This window comes from Podarcis cretensis (assembly GCF_951804945.1).
Source record: "Podarcis cretensis genome assembly, chromosome: Z".
NCBI classification, from domain to species: domain Eukaryota; kingdom Metazoa; phylum Chordata; class Lepidosauria; order Squamata; family Lacertidae; genus Podarcis; species Podarcis cretensis.
The window spans coordinates 15,075,156-15,091,141 of record NC_137184.1 but is presented as its reverse complement, the minus strand read 5'-3'; the positions used below and the strand labels follow the sequence as shown (position 1 = coordinate 15,091,141).

Genomic DNA, 15,986 nt, shown 5'->3' with positions numbered 1-15,986 from the left:
CTGAAACCATACAAGCACCAAAACACAGCCATCCTCCAGAATCTGCACTTATCTAGCATTTGGTGGCTGTTCTTGGCAATTCTAGGATCACTCAATGCAAAAAAACACATTTTAAACTGAAATTGCTCTGAAGCCTGTCATTGTTTTTAGAATGTTTTGATCTTTTGCTTTGTTTTTCATTTTAAATTGTGGATCTGTTTGCCTCCCTGTGCTCCCTAGGGGTGTAATGGTTGAGGGGAAGGATAAGAATATCAGAAAAACCCTGCTGAATCAGGCCAATGGCCTATCTAGTCCAGCATCCTATTCTCACAATGGCTGAGCAGGTGCCTCAGTAGGAAGCCTGCAAGCAGGAGCCAAGCAGAAGAGTACAGTGGTACCTCGGGTTAAGTACTTAATTCGTTCCGGAGGTCCGTTCTTAACCTGAAACTGTTCTTAACCTGAAGCACCACTTTAGCTAATGGGGCCTCCCACTGCCACCGCGCCGCCGGAGCACGATTTCTGTTCTCATCCTGAAGCCAAGTTCTTAACCTGAAGCACTATTTCTGGGTTAACAGAGTCTGTAACCTGAAGCGTATGTAACCTGAAGCGTATGTAACCTGAGGTACCACTGTACTTCCCCATCCTGTGGCTTCCAGCAACTGGTATTCCAACCTGAGATAAATTCAATAAATTGACGATGAAATAACTGAATTTTGCAGTGCAGTTCTCCAACCAACTGGTGTTACAAAACTGTGTGTGTTAGGGAAAGTTTGCATTAAAATGAAGGTGTTCAGGGAGAAAGCATACAACATGCATTAGGGGAGGTTGCTTGCAAAAATGTGTGCATTAGTCAAAATGCCATACGAAAATGTATGTTTTTGGAGAAATTTGCTCTGAAATGCCAATGAATTTTCATGAGATTTTATATACAAACACATTGTTGCAGAAATAGATCAGTTGGTTAAGAGCATGGTACTCATACTCCCTGTATGGATTGTACAAGGTTCAGTCCCTGTATGGGACAGCTGCATATTTCTGCATTGCAGGGGGTTGGACTAGATGCTCCTCAGGGTCCCTTCCAACTCTAAAAACTCTATGATTCTATTATTCTTTCTCTATGAAATGTAAGGAAATTACTTCAAGACCAGGAAAATAAGGCAAAGGTTGCTGGCCTCTGTCAAGGACATGGCAGTGAGGCCAGGCCAGACTCTGCAACCCAGAAGCACCCCCAGCAGAAGGCAGGCAAGCAGGGAAGGACGGGGAGCCAGGGGTGGGGCCATCCAGGACATGCCTGGGGGGTGGCGCTGACAGTCCCCTGACAGGCTGTTCGGCCACCTATGCCGGGGTGGGGGAGGGATCCCCACGGAAGCCACCACCTGCATGGGGGTGCCTGGGTGCTCCCTCAGAATTTTGCACCCAGGGACACAGCCCCCTGCCCCCCTGCTATGCCACTGAAAGGGAGTGGCCATATTGACAGATTCTTCCATCTCTAGGGAATTTTGAATTTCAAAGGAGAGACCTGCTTTTGTTCCAGAAGTGGGATGAACATCTGAGCCCCATGGGAATTCCAGAGGGTGGTGACATGAGAAGAGTTTTGTTTTTGTTTTTTACTGGTGGCTCCCCACCTGCAGAATGCTGTCCAGGGAGGCTCAGCTGGCACCATCGTGGGATAGCTTTTGGTGCCACGCAAAAGACTTTTGGCTTTTAAATTATCTGTGGCCTCTATGACTGACTCATATGTTTTCATCCTGCCTTTAAAAAACAGGATTGTCTTTTTTATGCTGGTTTCAATTTATGTGGTTTCATAGAATCATCAGGTTGGAATGGGCCCAAGGGTCATGTAGTCTAACCCCTGGCAATGTAGGAATCACAGCTAAAGAGTCCCTGGCAATGGTCATCCAACCAACCTATGTTTAAAAACCTTCATTGAAAGAAAGTCCACCACCTTCTGAGGTAGTCTGTTCATTTGTAAGTCGCTTTGCATTGCTTTGGTTTTTAAAAAGTCACAATAAATTTAATAGCAAACAATTTCCCCCACGTACCTAGGATATCTCCTGTCCTACCCACCCTGCCTTCAACTCATGAAGTGAGCATTTGTCTCTGCAAGTAATGAATTGTGACGCTATTCATTGGAAAGTGGATTGACAGTGTTGGGATGTCCATGTTCCTCCTCCCTTTCATAAATTTAAAAGGATGTCCTTGAAAAGGCAAAATTAACAGCAGATCAAAAATGACATCCAGACTCAGCCGCAATGTTTGTTCAGGGCTTTGGTAAATCAGAAACCCCATCACATGCAATCATTTCAGTTACAAACCCTCCAACATTTCTCCAACTGAAAGAGGGATATCCTATTCCATACCCTCCAACGTTTCCCTGATGAAAATAGGGATGTCCTAAGCAAAAAAAAGGACATTTCAGGATTAAATCAGAAACTTCTGAAAATCCAAGTCTATCCCTGGAAATTAGGGGCACTTGGAGGGTCTTGCCTCCCCATTCTGAAGGAGGAGCCAGAGTGGTCCAGCTTTAGTGGGGAGGCTGTTGTCAAGGCAACCATGACTCACCCAACCCAGCCTATGTGACATCACTCACTGCTGGCTTCTAGGGACCAACTGCAACTGATCAGCAGTTGGCAGTGAGGAGCAGGAGTGAAAGAGTGGGCAGTGAATTTGAAGCCCTGGCCCCCAAGGCAATGATCAGGTCCATTGCTGTGGCCCTCCTCTGCCTCATCTGGACTTCCCTGATGTGGGCTGGGCAAGGGGAGGGACTGGTCCAAGGTCACCCTGTGAGCGTGGTGGCGGAGGGATGTCTTGAACCCAGGGCTCCAATTTCTCAACTTCTCCCCATTCTCTCCTAGCTTCAAGAGGCTGTGAGAGTTGCTGCAAGAGGAACAAGGTCCACCCCATGGTCTCCAAGAAAGATCCTTGTGGGTCACCAGGACGTGGAAACAGGCAAGTCTGGGGGTCCAGGTGAGCAATTGTTCTGTTGCTGAGAGGAAGATGATTGCAAGGCCTGTAAGACTCTGATAATAATGGAGTCCGGAGGAGACTGACCTCTGCTTTGAGGAGACGGAGGAAGGCAGAGGTGGTTAATTTGTATTTGACTTTATTTTTGACCTTTTTCTTTTGTTTCACCTGCAGAGTTGCCAGCCCAGGGCCCACCGTTGGAGCTCCACTCTTTGAGGAGGTTCAAGGTGGAGCCCTTGGGAAGATGATCTTCATGTGGCCAGGAGAACTTGGGAAGGGTACCTCAGCCTCTACCATCTTTGGCATTTAAAGCCGAGCTCTGGGAGGCAGTGGGGGGGGGGCTGTCCTTGGATAGGACATGCCAACATGCCCCCCAAAGGCACCCTGGGGGCTGGAGAGACCGCCTCTGGTGCCCACAGGTTCACCTTTTGCCCCCACCGAAATCAGGCTTGAAATGAACATCTTTTGGTAGCCAACAGAATAGGGGCAGTTTGGGCTTGGGAGGGTGGGGTGTGGCACCTCCAAGGTTTTCCCATCCCTTAAGTGGCTGTTCTCTTCTTTCCCTTTCCCTTCCACCCAGACGGAGTCCTCATCAAAGACCTTGAGTCAGGGGAGAGGGAGATCTTGCCAAGTTAAGTCCGGCCACAAAGAGTGACAACCATGGGTGTAGCCAGGATTTTGGTTGGGGGGGGCCTTTCATTTTGGGGCCAGAACCTCAGTTTGCTATGTGTTTTTATTGGTTTTTATTGATGGGGGGCAGTTTCCCCAATGAAAATAGGGACGTCCTAAGGAAAAGCAGGGACGCAGGTGGCGCTGTGGGTTAAAGCCTCAGCGCCTAGGGCTTGCCGATCGAAAGGTCGGCGGTTCGAATCCCTGCGGCGGGGTGCGCTCCCGCTGCTCGGTCCCAGCGCCTGCCAACCTAGCAGTTCGAAAGCACCTCCAGGTGCAAGTAGATAAATAGGGACCGCTTACCAGCGGGAAGGTAAACGGCGTTTCCGTGTGCGGCTCTGGCTTGCCAGAGCAGCGATGTCACACTGGCCACGTGACCCGGAAGTGTCTCCGGACAGCGCTGGCCCCTGGCCTCTTAAGTGAGATGGGCGCACAACCCCAGAGTCTGTCAAGACTGGCCCGTATGGGCAGGGGTACCTTTACCTTTACCTTTAAGGAAAAGCAAGACTTTCCAGGATCTAATCAGAAACCAGGGTGATTGGAAAATAGGAAAATATGGACGCTGTCAGGAATCGCTCCAGGTGACTCAAGTAAGTAAGCTGAGCTGAATGGAACAATGAGGGAATGCCTAACAGATCCTCACTGCCTCCTGGCTTGCTTTTGCCCTGGTGTTTTGGAAGCTTCTGAAAATACCCTTCAAATCAGCTGCTTGGATATAGGAGAGAGCGTTGGCCTGGCCTGAGGCCTTGGAGCTGCCCACCAGGTGCTTTCTCAGATGAACATAGGAACATCCTATTCAATAATAAAGGGACGCGGGTGGTGCTGTGGGTTAAAGCACAGAGCCTAGGACTTGCCAATCAAAAGGTCGGCGGTTCGAATCCCCGCGACGGGGTGAGCTCCCTTTGCTCAGTCCCTGCTCCTGCCAGCCTAGCAGTTAAAAAGCACGTCAAAGTGCAAGTAGATAAATAGGTACCGCTCCAGTGAGAAGGTAAACAGTGTTTCCGTGCGCTGCTCTGGTTTGCCAGAGCTTAGTCATGCTGGCCACATGTACGCCGGCTCCCTCAGCCAATAAAGCTAGATGAGCACCACAACCCCAGAGTCAGTCACAACTGGACCTAATGGCCAGGGGTCCCTTTACCTTTATTTAATAATAATAATAAGAATAATAATAATAATCATAATTTTACTATTTATACCCTGCCCATCTGACTGGGTTGCTTCTAACAACTTTAAAAATATAATAAAACATTTAAAAACTTCCCTATACACGGTTGCCTTCAGATGTCTTCTAAAGACTGTATAGTGTTTTATCTCCTTGGCTGTGAGGTTGCGAAACTCCATACCCTCCAGCATTTTGCCTATTAAAATAGGGATATCTTATTTCATACGCTCCAGCATTTCTCCAGTGAAAATAGGGACATCCTATTCCATACCCCCCCCCCCAGCTTTTCTCCGATGAAAATAGTGACGTCCTATAATTACAAACTTCTCGTATTTCTCTGCCTCCTATGTTCTTTTTTCTTATTCTTCTTGTTTAGAAATGGGTTTCTTTTGAAGATTGGAGGGAAGCAATCTGATTTTTGTTGGCCAGATCAGATCGACAATGGGAATATTTCTTTCTCTCTTTTGATATTTCTCTGCTTGAAAAGAAATGTCCACAGATCGATGGATGTCCCATTTTGTGCAGCACTGGTGAGGATGAAAAAAGTTTTCCTGCCTTTCAAATAACAAAATGGTGTAACACTAGAAACAAGGCTCTCATTACTTTGATGGTTAAAAAACAGACTCTGGGAACAAGCTCACCCCCCACCCCTTTCTGATATTTTGCAAACTTGGTCCAAAGGGCAGATATCACTGGATGGCAAAGTTCTGGAGGGCTCAGAATATAAGCTTTTTGGTCTTTTATTGCAGCACATATAAACTGTACCACAAAACCTCCAAAATGAAGTTTTAAATGGATGGACGGTTGTAGCATCTACTGGGCTTGCCTTTTTACAGTATTTTTACTGCTGGTCCTTAAAACCCCACAAACATCATCAAAGCAACATTTTACCTTCCAGCTGACATAAAGAGAATTGTTTTCTTGCAAGGAGTCAACGGGAGGTGATGTTGCAAGGGAAACTGGCTCACAGCTGGTGTTCTGAAAATGTGGTCTACCCACCCAAAGGAATCCAAAGCTTAGCCCAGTATTAGCAACACTGACAGGCAGCTGCCTTATACCAAGACAAGTGATCCATCTAGCTCAGTGTTGTCAACACTGAAACTCTCAAGGGTTTTAGGCAAGGATTTAGCCAGCCCTTTTTGGAGATGCCAGGGATTAAACCTGGGACCTTCTGTGTGCAAAGCAGATGGTCAACCATGGAACTATAGATGCTCCTGAAGAACATAGGAAGCTGCCTTATACTGAGTCAGGCCATTGGTCCATCTAGCTCAGTATTGTCAACACTGACTGGCAGAAGCTCTCCGGGGTTTCAGAGAAGGATCTTTCTCAGCCATGCCTGGAGGATGCCAGGAATTGATCCAGGGACTTTTTGCCTGCAAAGTAGAAGCTCTATCACTGAGCTACAGCCATTCTTTAATTACATTAGAGGAAGGAGGCCTTCTGAACTGGATCCAGTGTCAGCAGCACTGGGATGGCCAGTTAATAAATTCATTGGATTCTGCCTTACACTGAGTGAGATTGTTGGCCTGCCTAGCTCAGTATTGCCTGCACTGGCTGGCAGTGGCTCTCCAGGATTTCAGACAAGAAATCCTAGCCCTACAGAGACGCTGGAGATGGAATCTGGAAGTATTTGGTGAGCTTACAACTCACCTCCCAGCTAGGAATAACACTGAGCTGAGATTACCAGTTGCCCTGGAGATGCAGAACCAAAGTATAGTGTGGCCACACCCCTCATCTAGAGCCTTACTAGGTTGCATCATCATGTGGGATGCTGTACTTGAGGTGCAGGTTAAGAGAGACAGTGTGGTATAGTAGTTAGATTTCTGGACTAGTACCTGAGAGACCAGGGTTCATAACTCAGTCATGAAGCTCACTGGGTGACCTTGGGCCATTCACTGCTCCTCAGCTAACCTCACAGAGTTGTTGTGAGGTTAAAAAGGGCAGGGCAGGAAACTATATAGAGTTATCATTTAATTATATTTCTATGTCAACTTTCTTCCAAGGAGTTGAAGGTGGAATATAGATGATGATGATGATGATGATGATGATGATGATGATGGGCCTAAGAAAAGGCACAGAAGCCCATGGCCACACACACCACTTATCACCAGATCTCCATTTTGTCCTTATTAAATCTATGACATGCTTGGGAAAACAGTGCTAATAATTCAGATCCCTGCTAAAGGATCTTTGAAGCCAGGAGCTTATTAAAGCAACAAGACTTAGCATTTCAGTGGCACCTGTTTCTCAAAGAAATCAAAGCCCTTTGCAAACATTACTTAACTAAAATGAACAGCACCTCCGGGATATGTTGTTATTCTATTATAATACTAATATCGGAGGAAGGCGCAATGAGATCCAAGGAAGACAAGGCAAATTTTCTTAATGTAAAGTCCTTTATCTCTCCCCCCCCCCCCCCCCGCCACACACACACCTCTTAATAAATGTCTGTGCATCTCACAGCCTTGTTTCCTTCAGATTTTTAATTCAAGATGCACGCAGGAACTTTTAATGTGCACAGTGTTTTACATATTTTGCTCTGCTCATATTTTGCATTACCCCTGTGGAGCGTTGTTGAAACACTCCTGACAACACACAAACCCGACATCCCACATCTTCAACTGATGGGATTCAAGATTATGGAAGTTTTCTTTTGTTGGGGGCGGTGGAAGATTTGCTTTAAAAAGAAAGAAAAGAAAATGAACCATTTCTTTCAAGCTGAAACAAATAAAGATTCTGTAATTTGCCTCCTCTACCAGATGTTCTGCTTGAGATCCAAATTTGGATTTGGAATGTGAAAGTTTAGTTTTAGACCATGTGTGTGGAACCTGTGGCCTTCCAGAAATTACTGAACTACAACTCCCATCATCCCCCTATAATTGGCTGTCCTGGCTGGCGCTGATGGGAGTTGGAGTCAAACAACATCTTCAGGCCCACAAGTTTCCATCTGCTGATATAAGAAAGGGTGCTCCCCTCTCATGAATGAATGCCTCTTCTAAATAGGAGCGTTCTTCCACCTGCACTGTGTGGAGAAATCTTTGTATCTGTCCACCAGCATTCAGCTTCATTGGATATCCATGAGTTCTAGTGTTATGGAAAGAAAACTTTTATCCACTTTCTCTATGTATTGCATAACTACATGGACTTCTATCATGTCATCTCTTCCTGGCCTTTTCTGTCAACAGTTGCTGCACTTTTTCCTCATAGGGGAGTTGCAAACTGCAAGTAGGACCTGAGCACAAGAGCAATCTCCTTTCCTGGCAGGGCCGGCCCAAGACACTTTGGCACCTGAGGCAAACCACAAAATGGCTGCCCCTCCCCATCAAGGAGGAAGGGGTGAGTGAAGAAGTACAAGGGAGGAATAAAGGTCTATATCAGGAACAAGGGCAAGCATCAAATCAACCTTACCTAGCGGTTAAAGTGGGAATCAAAGGCCGTTATGGGGGGGAAGGGGCCCACAATAAGTCACACCTGGTAGGTGCAGAGCCCCTAGAGGGCAGCCTCTGCCATTTCCTCCCTAGGTGTGGGAAGAGACCAAGTATTCACCGTGGCCACTGCAGAAGCAGGACTGGGGGATTGCCAAGGAGGTGGCAAATTTGGTTTCCAAGAAGTGTGCCACAGCTGTTGCTGCCACTGCGGCAGCAGCAGGCGAAGCATTCCTTGAAGACTGGATCTGCTGCGTCTGTGAATCCTGCTGCCTGAGGCAGTCACCTCATCTTGTCTCGTGGGCAGGCAGGCCTTGCATCCTGGCACAGGCATGCCTAGTTTTATTGTGCTTTGCAGATATACAGGGACATGAGTGCATCTGCAAGCAGCCCGACCACTTTCAGGGAAAAGAACACCCTCCTTTCCACCCCTAAGCTGGTCAGGACTGGAGCTAGAATTTCCCTTTCCTGCCCCTGCAGCCAGGGCGGCACCTGACTTAGTAGACTGCAGTATGTTGTAAACATAACTTTTATATGCATTGGGAAACAGACAAAAAATTGTGTGACTTTCTTTATTGTGATACGCTTCTTTATTGCAGCAGTCTGGAACTGAACCTGTAATATCTCTGAGGTGTGCCTGTGTTCAGAAGCATTACTGCCTCCGACCACAGAGGCAGACCATAGTTACAGTGGCTCATAGCCATTGACAGCCTTCTCCACAGATTTGTCCATCTAGGAAGCCCCAAACACAGCAGCCTTTCATCGTAGGAGAGTTTTTTCTGAGCAGCTCCTGGAAAGCTTCCCTTGAGAGAAGGCAGCTCTTCAATCCCCAGATGAAGAGGGAGGGTTCAAGCTCTTTTATTTCCATATTTATTTATTTATTTATTTATTTGGCAAGCACAGGGGAAAGTGAAAATGTGAAGGGTAAAAGAAAGCTTGGCACCATAACTTTCTCTCTCCCACTCCCGACATCCTTCTCCATTGCTTCCCTCCCCTGCCTCCAGCCCACACAGCACTTCATTTGCAGCTTCTGTGGTGGCAGAGAGCAAACCCGGCTCCACCGGGGGAGGGAGAGACGCTTGTCTCGGAGCTGTCAGGCTGGGTTATCACCTTGATGCTTTAATCGAAGAATCAGACTTTCACTTGGAGGATTTGATTCTGCAAAGCGGGCCCTGACTCTGACTTTCAATGAGCACACATGGGAGGGGAAAGCTTGATGTGGCTTCACACTTCCCCGCACTGGGCCAGCTAGCTGGTTAGACAGGGGGGTTGCAGTTGCTTCAGGCGGCAGATGCATTCCCCCAGGGTCTCCCCTAAGCCAGCCTGCTCTGCACCTCATAAGAAGGAGGGAGAGTAAGACTATCAATGGCTACATTCAGGACAGAGAAAAGAAAGGACTTCTTCACATGATGCATAGTTAACTGTGGAACTCCCAATGGAGGCAGTGATGACCACCAACTTGGATGGTTATAAAAGAGGACTAGACAAATTCATGGAGGATGGTGGCTATTAGTGGCTACCAACCATGATGGCTGTGATCTGCCTCCACAATTGGAGGCAGCAGTGCTTCTGAATACCAGCTGCTGGAAAGTACAGAATGGGAGAGTGTGCTTGAATCCTGCTTGTAGGCATCTAGTTAGCCACTGTGAGAACAAAAAAATGATTTGGTGGGCCATTGGCCTGATCTAGGAGGCTCTTATGTTCCTAAGAACCCTAATGGATCAGGCCAACAGCCCATCTAACCCAGCACCGGATTCTCACAGTGGTCACCATATGCCTCTGGAAAGCCAGCAAGCAATTGAGTGCAATAGCATTATTGCTATTGTCTAACTTTACCAATTTGTCCAATTATATTACAGTGGTACCTCGGGTTAAGAACTTAATTCGTTCTGGAGGTCCGTTCTTAACCTGAAACTGTTCTTAACCTGAGGTACCACTTTAGCTAATGGGGCCTCCCACTGCTGCCACGTGATTTCTGTTCTCACCCTGAGGTAAAGTTCTTAACCAGAGGTACTACTTCCAGGTTAACAGAGTCTGTAACCTGAAGCGTCTGTAACCCACGTCACCACTGCATTGAGCATGGAATTATATACCATGAATGGAAAGCAGATGCTCTACCACTGAGCCACAGACCTTCCCCCAGATATAACTGCATGACTCATGCAGCCTGCCCTGAGCCCTCTAAGCCAGTGTTTCCCAACCTTGTGCCTCCAGCTGTTTTTGGACTACAATTCCCATCATCCCTTGCCACTGGTCTTGCTAGCCAGGGATGATGGGAGTTGTAGTTCAAAAACAGCTGGAGGCACAAGGTTGGGAAACACTGCTCTAAGCTAGTGTACTGCCCTCATGAGAGCACTGTCCCATCATCAGTGCTGAAGTAAAATTCAGCCAGCAATTTAGTCTACTTTTGTATGCAGAATGGCAGAAGCGGGACATCTCAAGTTCTACTCAGAGTAGACCTATGGAAATGAATGGATCTAACATAGTCACATCCATTATTTTTAATAGGACTAGCATTAGATAAACCCCCTTGTCCTTGGACTCAAGCAACAGACTTCATCTAGCACCAGGCCTGCGTCTGATAGCCACATAGTTTATTATTATATCAAAACAGATCTATTAAAATACAGGTGATAAAAGCAGCAAAGCACCATTAAAACCCATTTCCTTGAAAAAGAAGTTCCCAAAAGACTTGTTGGAATAAAATAGTCTTTACCTGCCAGCAGAAGGACAACAATGGGGAAGCCAGTCTGGCCTCTCTAGGCAATCGAGTAGTATGGGGGGGGGGGGCAACAGGGTCGGTTACTCTGGGTGCAAAATTGTTAGGTGAACAAAATTTCAACACCTGGTCTGCCTCAATACAGCTGTGCATGTCCATTATTGGGCTCTGCTGAAAATGGCTTCTCCATGTGAACCAGGAAATGACTTCTCCAGACAACAAAACAACTCTTCTTTTATCTCTGCAGCTGCAGTCTCCTGGGTGATGCAAACACCCATTAGGCAGTTGAATGTGCACGTATATTCCATCTGTTTCCCTTCCACCCACCCCTTTGCATGGCCCTGGGCTCTGGCAACCCACGCTACACCACTGTCAGTAGGAAGGGAGTCCCACAGTCTGGGAGCTACCACAAATAAGGCCCTCTCCTGCGTCCCCAACCAAGCCTGCCCGTGAGGGTGGCGGGACTGAGTGAAGGGCCTTCCCTGAAGATCTCAGAGCCAGTGCAGGTTGGGGGGGCAGGGCAGAGGTTATACAGTTATTCAGATAGGCACGGTGGGTTTAACTCGTTATTGATAAAGGTGTACAGTATTGATCAATAATTCCCCTTGCTTTGAAAAACTGCAAGTTAAAACTAGCTTATTCGTCTTCCTTAACTCTTGTGTTCTGGGATTGTTGTGGTTTCTCCTTACCTTCCTTTTCTCCACAGCCACACACACACGCACACACGCACACACACACCTTCCTGCAGCCCAATTTTCAATGATGCAATGGCTGGTTATCTGCCACTACACTTAAGAGACAGTCGGAGAATCCAGGAGAGTCAAAACTGCTCACCCCTGATCTAAAGAGCACACAAGTGGGGAAAATTTTGTCTGAATATTATTTTTTTATTCCTTCCCCTTTTGCCACTTGTGCTCTGACCCAACCAGGAAGAAGTTCCTCTATGGGGAACTGAGGCATCTCACAGCTTGCATCAGTGCATCCTTGTTCTCCAGCTCAGACTTTTCCTCATTTTATCCTTTCCCCCTCCCCTCCCACTCCGCGCCATCGCACTGCTCCAACTGCTGACTGTGGTGAAATCCCTGCGGTTAATTGGATCAGGGTCAGTGTTTTCCAGAGGAATATTAAGTCGGGTCCACAGCTTCAGCCTGGAGCCATGCAGAAACTTCGCAGTATGTGGCCCTGGAAGCTATCACACCGCCAGATACACACAGGTCCAAACCAAGCTTTTATTCCATGCAAGATTTAGAAAAAGGTGCATGGCAGAGTTGCAAACCCTAATCAGCATCGTCACTGATATCTGCAACAGGGTAAAAATAATAAAACACCAGACAACTCCCACCTGATGGCCTGATGATGATCAACTTTGGGAAAACAGAGATACCGGTATATTTTTACGCTGGCGGCACCAATGTTGCATAACGTTCTTCCTGCTGGAATGTGAGCGGCCCCATTCCTTCCACCAGCTGTTGAGGACACACCTGTTTAGACAAGCGTTCCACTGGATCTCCTGGCCTGAACCTCCTGTTTTAACTGCTATTTTGCTTGTTAATGGACATAAAGAGTATAAGAAGAGCCTCACGGCTGGATCTAGCCCAACAGTGGCCGGCCGGATGCCTGCTTCAGTGGGCTTGTTTTATGACACATTTCAATAGGTTGGTGTTTCTTTTAACGTTTGGATTAAATTGTCCTATTGTGCATTTTAATTAATTAATTGCTACAATGCACTCTGTGTGGAGATTACCTTGCATTTGATCTGGAAGCTGCAGAATGATCTGGTCAGTGCAGAATGCTGCACCACAATTGTTGACAAAAGCGAGGCCATGTCAGCATGCACCACCCATGCTCAGAGATCTGCACTGGTTGCTGATTTACTACTGGGCCAAGTTCAAGGTGTTACTATTAGTATATAAAGTCCTTAACAGCTTGGGTCCAGCTTACCTGTGAGATCATCTTACCCCCACATGTGCCTGCTTCCATCAGCGGAATTCGCACTACCACCACACATGCCACATAATACCCATTCTGCATTTGTAAGAAATGGGGGGTTTTTAGTGTGGCAGTACCTACCCTTTGGAACTCCCTGCCTATTGACATCAGGTAGACACCTCCACTGTACTCTTTTCAGCACTTGCTAAGAACATTTTTGTTTAGGCAAGCCTACCGAGATATGTTTCTGTCATTTCCGTGCTCTGCTCTGGTTTGCCAGAAGCGGCTTAGTCATGCTGGCCACATGACCTGGAAGCTGTACACCGGCTCCCTCAGCCAATAAAGCGAGATGAGCGCCGCAACCCCAGAGTTGGCCACGACTGGACCTAATGGTCAGGGGTCTCTTTTCCATTACCTTGCCGAGATATGTAGGAGGTCGATGTGTGATTTAATCTTTTCTGATTTTTTAACTATTTTAAATCTGTTTTTGCTGGTGTTTTTATTGCTTTATTGTGCCTGCCTGTTATCAATAGGCAGGGAGTTCTATAGCATAGGTGCTGCCACACTAAAAGATTGATTACTTACAAACTTGGAAATAAGGATTATGTGGCACCTGTAACAGGGTCAGTTCTGAAGATCGAAGCAGTTACATGGGCATGTGTGGGGTAAGGCAATCTTGCAAAGTAAATTGGCCTCCAGGTGTTATGGGCTAGTATGTCATTGCTTACTATAATTCCCAGGGAAATTACTTTGTGAAAAGGGGTGGGGTGGGGAATAGGTATCTCCATAAGAATACGGTAGCAATGAAGTGATCAAATTTAGAGGGAGCTGGTTGGTGCAATAATGTGATGGAAATAATTGAAGTTGGTTGTAGCAATATTGGGAAGGAGTTAGGGAGAAGCTTGGCAGTGCAATAACAGGATGGAACTTGCAGGGAGATGTGTGTGTGTGAGTGAGACAGAGAGAGAGAATATAAAGCCCAGTCATTCTTTTTCTTTTCTTTTTTGTCCTAACCCCCGCACCCCCAATCAACTGGATTTTCCTTCCGCTTTGCTCAAACTGAGCTGCCAATCCAACAGGTGTATGTTGAATTACTTAATGGGGAGGGGCAGAGGGTAATTGAATGGTGACAGGAGAGATAATTTAACTAATGACTTGTAATGGGATACAGAGCCTTTCACCTTTAGTTCATCGGTATGACTCTTTCCTAGGCTGATGGGAGCCATCTGTTTACATCGAAGGCCTGCTCAAGTAGATGCCTGTGTTCATTGATCTGTCAACAGCCATGGGTGGGGGTCCTATCAGAAGTGGCTCTACTACAGGATGGTGGGGGACAAGCTCAAATGGCTGCATCCACTGATTCTGGTTGGGGGCATCAAGGGCAGCAGAGTGGCAGGTGGACAGGTTAGGCTCCCATTGAAATGAACAGGAGCTCTCAGTGAGAGCCATAGAATATAATTCCTAAGTGTATTGTTCCTAATTTTAGAAGTCGAGGATGACAGGAATCCATCTGGGAGGGGAACAGGGGGTCTCCAAGCAACACCCTTAACAAACTACAATTCCCAGGATTCTCTGGAGAGGGTGCTGTATGGTCCAAACGTAACCTCAGCCTATGTCCTGCCAAATCTGGTGATGGTATCTCAGGTGATGGTCAAGACTTTTCTCTAACTTAACATACGCGGATGTTATTCTAATCCATGTCCTACTCTGGGGTGATTTGTAAAGGGGTGGCCTCCACCCACATACAGACCTTACAGAGAGACACAGGCAGAAACTGATAGCAAATCAGAGGAAGGAAGCCTCAAGTCAAGGCAGGAAGCAGATCCTTGGGCCATATGCCAAGCATCACAACAATTCCCTTCCTACCCTCATGGCATTGCAGGGGGTTGGACTAGATGGCCCTTAAGGGCCCTTCCACAATGATAAAATTCTTCAATTTTAAAACTCCACAATTATAAAGATTCTATGATTCATCCTAGGGGTCAGCCAGTCCCAATTCCACCCTTAAGCTATCAGATTGGAGGATGTCAGGATGAGTCTTGTTAGCAGTTGAGGTTGCCTCGGATTACATTAGCAAGCCCATTAAGGGGTCTTATGTTGGGACCCCAGTTGGACAATTTAAGGGAGGTTTCTCCATAGCAGGGTGACAGTGTTGACTGTATCATGTAGGAAGTGTCAGGTTGAGCAGCCAGCTGGCTCAGTACTTAGAAAAGTTTGCTTGAGGTAGAGTCAGCCTCATCCGGTTCATCCCAGTATGGTCTGGGGGATTGTGCAGGCTCTAAAGCTCTGCCTGAACCTGCTGGTACCAGCAGTTCAGATCTGCCTTTGGAAGATATTCAGTTCAGGGGTGAGAAAAGGAAGGGATTAGCCCAGGAAGCTGTTTTATCCTGAGTCAGACTGCTGGTCCAGCTAGCTCAGGATTGTCTGAGGTTGAGGATAGAGGAAATGGTGATTCTTCCTGAAGTTGTTGGACTCCAGCTTCCATCAGCCCCAGCTACCATTGCCGATAGGCAACAGTTATGGGAGTTATGGCACAACAGCATCAATAATCTACCCAGCCCTGCACCACACTGACAGGCAGCTGCTCCCCAGGTTTTCCAGCATGGATCCATCCCAGCACTAAATGGAGATGGGCCTAGGATAGGCTTTGAGAGGGCACTCCCTCCTGCCACCAGGAGGCAGCCATTCCTTCAGGCTGCCCTTATGGGAGAAAGGGGAGCTAGCCTCGTTCCACCAGCTATGCCAAATGACCAGCTCCATCAGGCACCACCTCCTATAGAACTGTTTAATTTTAGTTTGTTTGTTTGCTAATTTTCTTCGAGGATCACAGGGCCTTTTACAATCTAAAAACACAAAGATACATAACATAGTAACGAACAGGCACACACGCACACACACACACACACCACACACTTTCGAAAAGGTCATAGATTGTTTAATTCGCCAAAGGCCTGGAAGAAGAGGAATGTTTTTGCATGGCACCTAAAGATATGTTGTGAAGGTACTGGGCAGGCCTCCTTGGGAAGAGCATTCCACAGACAGGGAGCCACTGCAGAAAAGGCCCATTCCCATGTTGCCACCCTCTGGACTTCTTGCAGAGGAGGCACACAAAGAAGGGCCTCATAAGATGATTGCAGTC

General features: G+C 47.0%; 1 long non-coding RNA gene across 2 annotated transcripts; it reads left to right on the top strand.

The window, feature by feature from the left end:
- The first annotated feature begins 2,404 nt into the window (after window positions 1-2,404).
- LOC307207546 lies at window positions 2,405-10,386 on the top strand. Of its 2 annotated transcripts, none has more exons than XR_013834700.1 (5): window positions 2,405-2,640; window positions 2,835-2,946; window positions 5,151-5,304; window positions 7,960-8,110; window positions 8,799-10,386. It is a non-coding gene; the product is annotated as an uncharacterized lncRNA (long non-coding RNA). The 2 variants fall into 2 exon arrangements; XR_013834701.1 differs by lacking the exon at window positions 2,405-2,640 and adding an exon at window positions 2,668-2,722.
- The last annotated feature ends 5,600 nt before the right edge of the window (window positions 10,387-15,986 follow it).